This window comes from Callorhinus ursinus, unplaced genomic scaffold (assembly GCF_003265705.2).
Source record: "Callorhinus ursinus isolate GAN/ISIS: 27379988/994484 unplaced genomic scaffold, GSC_fseal_2.0 scaffold36, whole genome shotgun sequence".
In the NCBI taxonomy this organism is placed as follows: Eukaryota; Metazoa; Chordata; class Mammalia; order Carnivora; family Otariidae; genus Callorhinus; species Callorhinus ursinus.
In genome coordinates this window covers 5256937-5264525 of record NW_027397098.1, presented here as the reverse complement: position 1 = coordinate 5264525, position 7589 = coordinate 5256937, and the positions used below count along the sequence as shown (strand labels likewise).

Here is a 7589-nt window from a genome sequence, read left to right as displayed (position 1 = left end):
TGTTATGCACAGTTCTATAGAGTCTTTTTTCCTTTTCAAATTTTGTTCACAATATTTTTAGTTGTCAGGATTTAAAATTTTTATGTAATCGAGTCTAATGGTCTTTTCATCTATGATTTTTCCATTTCTTTTCTTCCCTCATCTTGATGTCCCATAAATATTTCCCTAAATTTTCTCCTAGTTTTAAAAATCTTTAATGTATCTGAAATTTGTTTTAGCACATAGTGAAAGGTAAGGACTTTACATTGAGTATTTTTTCAAATTACTGTTTTCTCAAGCCTATTTATTGAGAATCCGTCCCTTTTTCACTTATTTTAGAACACTCTCAACACATCTTAAAGTCTACACTATGTCAATACTATCTTTTTCTGGATTATCGATTCCATTCTATTATCTCTATCACTCAATATCTGTTACTATTCTATCATGATATTTTTAAATTATTATAGTCTTATACTATGTTTCAATTAAAAACAGTGCAATTTGACATATTTTTCTCCAATTTCACAATTTTCTTAACTCTTCTCAACTGCCATTTATCCAGATAAACGTTAAAATAATTTTGTTTTAGCTTCCCAGGGTAGATGTTGGTAGCCTCATTGTACAGATGAGGAACTGAGTCTGAGGTGCACCTGGGTGGCTCAGTTGGTTAAGTGACTGCCTTCGGCTCAGGTCGTGATCCTGGAGTCCCGGGATCGAGTCCCGCGTCGGGCTCCCTGCTCGGCGGGGAGTCTGCTTCTCCCTCTGACCCTCCCCCCTCTCATGTTCTCATTCTCTCTCTCTCAAATAAATAAATAAATAAAATCTTAAAAAAAAAAGAGTCTGAAAAAGGATAAACAGCTCAAAATCACACATCTGAGTGGAAGAGACATAAAATAAAATCATTTCTTTTGACATCTCTTTCAGCCCTACAATGTTATAATTTTTAGTAAAGGAAACATGAAAATTACTAACCCTTCTTCTTTCCTGTGTGCCTCCTCTAGTGGCCAAAACAGATATTGCTGTTTCTCAAGCCAATGATCTACAGCAATTATTTTTATAAAACATACACCTACGTTTAGCTTAAATTTTTTTAGTTTATTTTTAATTTACACAAAGTTCATGATATTATTTGTCTCATACTTGGGGGTCACGTGTTTCCAGGATTTTCTTGACAAAGAGCAGCCTCGGAAGACATTGATTAAAAACTCAAGTGAATATAAAGTAAAATTTTGTAAATTCCATGGGTTTTAAAGGAAAAACAATGGTAGATACAAAGACCCTCCAGATGTTTCTTTGTTCTTTTTTTCTCCCTTGACGTCATGTAAGTACTTTCATGAATAACTATTTTTCAATTACCCCTCTAAGCCATTTCTTGTTTTCTTCCCGTCCTGTTGTTTTGGTCCCTTTGTGTTATTCGGTGGCACAAAGGTCCCTCGACAGGGGTGCAGTGGGGACCGGAAGCCAGCCTGTGCTCGCGTAGTCACTGTGGGGCCCTGGCTAGGTGCGCCCCAGCCCAGAGGAAGGTCCACCTGTTTGTAATTCCCACAAAGCTCTGGGGTGTGCTAGCCAGGGGCTGCCTCATGGCCCCGCAGCCACCCGGATGAAACCTGTCTCACTTAATTCCCTGTTCGTTCTGTTTTTTTGGTGGTGGTGGTGGTGTTTGGGATTTTTTTGGATTGTTTTTTTGCCTTTTCTTTTCTCCTTCTTCCTTCCCAATCCCACCAGCCTTCAATTTCTTCTTATCTCTTCTTCACCGGTAAGAAAAGATACCGAGTAAAATTTAATTTTTACACAAAAGATAATGTGTAAATCAGAAATTTTAAGTAAACTTTAAAGATTAAGCCAAACATATGTTTATACATCATGAAAACCCAACCAAGCAAATAGCACAATAATAAAAAGAAAAAAAAATTCTGGGAAGCACTTGACAAAATGTCTTTTTCTTTATCTGAAATCCTTGTCTATTTTACCTCTCACCCGCGGGTGTTTAATAGTCTCTGACTTTTAGTAAGCCCTTTCATGCTAAATATTGAATTAGTATTTAACACAATATGGGACACAATTTGGAAAAAAAACCCCATAAACAGCAGAAAGCTTAGGCCCATTATTCATCAGGGATTAAGGACTGATAATATTGATTCTCTCCTGGATTTGGTTCAGAAAGAGGGGGGTAATAGTACTTACCTAATTAACTAGCATGTTGGGTAGATTAAAGTGCTTTGTAAACATTAATTAAAGATGCAGGGAGTTAGATGAGGCCAGTGTGTTATTAGTGAAAAATGGTCTCTCTCCTTTAATCAGGTGTGTCTTCCTGGGGAGGGCAAAGAAATGAGCTAAGGACTAAGGTATTGGGGCTCAGCCCTGAGCGCCGCCCGTGACTCAGCCCTGCCCTGCCGCCAACCACTTCCTTCCTCAGTTTTCTGTACAATGGGGATACACCACACACAGCATTTTGGAATATAGGTTTTGTAATATCTGCCAGCGGAGTCCCCAACAAACCCTACAATTAATAAAGCCCCGTAACTCTTGCTTTCTGCCTCCTTCTGGAGCTGTGCCGCCCGGTGGAAACACTGGTCCCATTAGCTCTCAACGACTTGAGGAGAACCTTCCACAACCAGCTGTTAACCTCAGTCGGCATTTCCGCGGCGATGAAGAAGAGAAGAAAATAGCACCCAGCAATGGGGTCAGAAGCTCCGGGAGGACGTTCGTCGCCTCTCTGAACCACAGTTTTCCCTCGGTGTAAAACGGGGCACAGAATCAGAGGCTTGTTCCAAGGGTTACGTGAAATAATGGGTACATTCAATGCCTTTTCCGAAGGTAATAAAAATTCTATACTTGGGAGTTATTATCACTAAATATAACATAACCTCTCAAAGCTGACGACGATGCGGGGGGGGGGGGAACAAGTCTCCTTCGGAGCTCCAGACGCAGACCCCTATTGCTCTTCGCGGCGGGTGTAACTCGGAGAGGGCGCGATGGGTCCCCAGTTCAGACCTCGCGCGGAGACCGAGGACCCCCACCCGCCCCTCGAGAGGCGGACTCCGGGCAGCAGCGGCGTGCTGTGGGGGGAGGCGGCGGCTGTCCCTTTAAATGCCCAGCCGGCGCGCTGTGTGTTTTGGGGGGCTGAGCCCCGGCGGGGAGCGCGCGGCAGGGCGGTGCAGCGCGCAGAAGCGGGCGCGCGGCGTGTGGGCGGGAGGGTGGGGGTGGAGCGCGCGTCGGCGGTGCGAGCTCCGGGCAGGCGTGGGAGCGCGCGGCGGGGAGCGCGCGGCGGGGAGCGCGCGGCGGGGAGCGCGCGGCGGGGAGCGCGCGGCGGGGAGCGCGCGGCGGGGCGGCCTGGGACTGTCCGTGAGACGCGCGCGCGCTGGCTGACCGGCGGGCAGGCGGCCGGAGGGCTCTGGGTCGCAGTCCGGGTGGGCACCTGCGGTCCCCGGCGCGGGGGCTCCTTCCAGGTGAGTTTGGACTTTGCGATCCCCGACTGGGTCAGGGCGGCGGGCGGGCGCCCTGGCAGCCGGTGGCCTCGCCTGGCACGCCGGCGAGCGGAGCGGCGTTTGGAGTCTGTAGAGGGAGGCTTGGGCTCGGGTGGGTTTCGGATAGACAAGGGTGACCCGGCTCTCTGCACTTCCCACGCTTCCCTGGCGGCGCCCCGGTTGCGTGGATCTCTTCTTGCGCGCTACTCTCCTCCACATCGCTCGCCCAGCCTCCTGGAAGTTAGGAAAGACGCGTAATCCGAGGGACCGTCGTCGACCCGGTGGCCTCACCTACGGGGAAAACAGTGCCTTCTTTGGGATAGCAGGGGTTCGCGTGCGCCCCAGGTCGGAGGAGGTGGGGAGAACGCGGCGCTTTTCCGCTCCGAGGTTGTCCTGTTGGGGGGCGCGAGGCGGTCCAAGGCACGTTTTTAACTTGGGGCGCAGAGCGGTTACGGGTTGTCCCTCACACCCTTCCCCGGTCCCCACGGCCCTTCCCCGGAGTCGTTGGAGACTCGTCGCCGGCCTCGCCGCCGCGGCCCTCGAACTCCCGGGAGCTCTGCCCCTCACGTTGTGGACAGGAGGGTGGGAGCCTCTCATATTGACGGGAGGTAGCCAAAGCCACCTGTTAAACTTGGGTGCAAAGTGACCACTAGATTTGGGTCCCCACCCCCGCTCTTCCAACCCCCATCGCCAGCAGGTAGCTGAATCAAGTGGGAATGCGTAGGATCCGGGAGGGATTTAAAAAAAGAGAAGAAAATGTGACGCGATGTGATGCAGTTTAACAAAAGGCAATACAATAAACTCCAGTATTTCTCCAAGGCTTTGAAAGTTTCCCGGTATTGTTTTACGGAGTCTAAATTTAAGCATCTAACCTTTTTTTTTTTTTTTTTTTTTTTTAACCGCAGGAACTAACCTCAGAAAATTCTTAACTCTTTGCCAGGCAGGATAGTTGATACAGAGCAGAAAACTTAACAGTGAGTTAGGGAAAGGAGTTATTTTTGTGCCTTACCCCCGGCCCGGCCACCCTCCCAAACAGAGTAAAACAAACTTTCAGGTCTGTTGCAGGGAGACCATAGGAAGAAAAGTTTCTTCTGGCTCTAATTTTAATGGAGAACTTTTTTTTTAAATCTGTATTTCTGAAAGAAACAGAAATACCAAGCCAGGTGTAAGTATAAACTTGAGAAAGATGCTCACAGGAGAAGTGTTTATTAAAGATGCTTTTCTACTTTATTTTTTTAAAAGCCACTGCATACATAGGGCTCGAGCATGTACTAAAAAGTTAGCCCTCCGAGTTCCATGCCTGAATGTTACAGATTGTTTTTCTAGGTGGAGGAGGTATTTTCGTTGGTGAGGCCAATGTGGAAATACAAACAAATGCCCTGTTTACCTGGGATTGGGTGGGAAGGACGGAAGTTGTCTAAAATCTCTCTTGGCAAACTTGACAGTGTATGTATGGAATCTTGTGTATTTTCTTGCCCAGGCCAATAACAGCCACTTCTAAGTGACTGGATAGGTTCTTTGGTAACAGCATTTCAGATGAGCTTTTCTTTGAAAATTTTGGACGCTGATAATCTAAAAGCAACACATTTTCTCCATTACTAAAAATCAGGAAGCCAAAAATTGGAGTAACATTGGCTAGTAATAATTTAGAGAAGGCTGGAAAGATGAGAGAGGCTTTTAAAACAATTTGAGTGGGTCAGGCATGATGATGGCCTTAAGTGCAGACACCGAGTGCTCTTTAATTCATTCAGCGATATTTGAAGACTGACCACCTACACCATGCTGAGTACTGAGTTCGTCTTTTGGCACACAAGCATATCTAGGTAACAGCCATATGGCCCAAACTGATTAAAATCCAGATCAAGTAAGCCTTCATCAGGAGCTGAAGATACACCTGGCCCCAGTTCCAAAGTTCTCAGACACCTAAGGAGTCTATAGTTGGCACCCTGTGTTGATTCTAAAGATCATCTCAAATAACTAACTACATGAGGTAGAGTGGAGCCTTGAAGCCTGAAGGGAGAGAGAGGTGAAAGGTTTGGGTGGAGCAGAGCTAAGAGCAGGGGGGCCTCTGGAACAAAAGTTCAAGTGCATCTTATCTACATGTTTGTGGGACAGCCGCCAGGGACACGGAGGCCATTCGGGGGTAGGGGCCAGGGAATCCTAGGAGCATCCCAGAACTTGAGCTCTCTGCTTTGCCGAAGGGCAGCTTGCATTTCAGTTTCCATTGGTGGGAGTGCTGCTTCATAGCTGCCTGCATGCTCTAGGGAAGGATGTGTCCTGCCACCCTGCCTCTGACACACGGCAGCAACGTCCATGCCTCTCGAATCTTTGAATGCATCTGCTGGCCATTGCAGAGAAGCCTCTGTCCACACTGACACAGCAGGCTCAGTATCGTGGAATCACTGGTAGTAGCCTCCGTCTGTGGAGAGCCACAGTGCTGACCTTGTCCCCTTCTAGACTCACAGCATTAATACTGAAACCTATTTTAAGAAAGTAGGTGCTGGGTTTATAATCCGTGCAGCAAGCTTGGTAGCAAAGGAATGTGTAGGGCAGAACATTCCACCTTGTTGGAGAGAGATGCAGTCGTGCTTTATGAATGCATATCTTCAGACTGGATATTTCCAAAGATCCTAGCACTGTGAAGACTTGAATCTCCTTATTTTTTTTAAATTGTAGTTATATATAACATCAAATTTATCATTTTAGAGTGTACAAATCAGTAGCATTAAGTACATTCACATTCTACGTGCTTGAGAGTGTTTAATTTTTTTCTGTAGAGGTCTGCAGATATCCATTAAATGAAACGTATTAATTGAATTCTTCCTAACTTTGTGCCTACTAACCTGTCAATAATTGAGAGAGGTACAGATCATTCCCCACTTAATGATTTTTAGACTTTACAATGGTGTGAAAGTGGTATGCATTTAGTAGAAACCGTACTTGGGATTTTGAAGTTGGATCTTGTCCTGGGCTAGCGACGTGTGGTCAGTCCTCTCTTGGATGCTGGGCAGTGAGCCGCAGATCCCAGGCAGCCAGCGATCATGAGGGCGGACGACCCATCCTGACAACCGTTCTGCACCCATCACCGTTCTGTTCTTCAAGTGCAACATTCAGTACATTACATGGGATAATCAACACTTTATTATCAAATAGTTTTTGTATTAAAGGATTTTGCCCAACTGTAGGCTAATATGAGTGTTCTGAGTACATTTAAAGTAGGCTAGGCTAAGCTATGATGATCAGTAGGTTATGTGTATGAAATGCACTTTCAACCTAATATGGATTTATCGGGATATAACCCTATCATAAGTCAAGGAAGATCTGTACATTGAAAGATAACATTGAAATGGGGGATTTGTCACTATCTCCTTGTATTTGAGCTAGAAAATATTCTGAGACTTCGTGCATACAACTTTATGTGTGAATATCTGACAATGTGCATCTGTAAGTTTCTATTGGTAGATACACAGTGTCTAATAGGAATTGAGCTTTTGTTATTACAGTTACTTCCATCACTAATGAGGATTTTTGCCTTAAAATCTGTTGTGCCTGATGTAATATAGCCAGAAGTGACCCTTTTATTGTTGCTGTTGTGAATATTGGCTTGATGTTATCTTTTCCCATCATTATTTTCTTTTAAATGTCTTTCTTGAGGTATAGTCAGTAAACTGCACATATTTAAAGTGTTAAAAAGGGAAAAAAAGTACATTCACAATGTTGTGCAACCATCACCACTATCTAGTTCCAGAACTTTTTCATCACCCTGAAGGGAAACCCCATTCCCATTAAGGAGTCACTCCCCATTTCCTCCCACTCCAGCCTCTGGCAACCACTCGTCGGCTTTCTTTCTCTATGGATTTCCCTGTTCTGGATATTTCCATGTAAATGGAATCATGTAGCATGTGGTCCTTTGTGGCTGGCTTCTTTCACTTAGCAATGCTTTCAAGATTCATCCATGTGACAGCATGCATCAGTACTTCATTCCTTTTTTATTATTTATTTTGAAAGATTTTATTTATTTGAGACAGAAAGAGAGAGCGCGAGAGCACAAAAACAGGGTGGCGGGGCAGAGGCAGAGGGAGAAGCAGACTCCCCACTGAGCAGGGAGCCTGACCCAGGGCTCGATCCATCCTAGGACCC

The 7589-nt window shown here is 45.7% G+C and overlaps 1 protein-coding gene across 1 annotated transcript in view; it reads left to right on the top strand.

The window, feature by feature from the left end:
- The first annotated feature begins 3273 nt into the window (after positions 1–3273).
- The window catches only part of PROSER2 (proline and serine rich 2), a 45163-nt gene continuing 40847 nt past the window's right edge, over positions 3274–7589 (top strand). The window contains exon 1 of the mRNA XM_025853587.2: positions 3274–3431. The gene's annotated coding sequence lies outside the window, so the exon portion shown is untranslated. The remainder of the gene's footprint in view (positions 3432–7589) is intronic.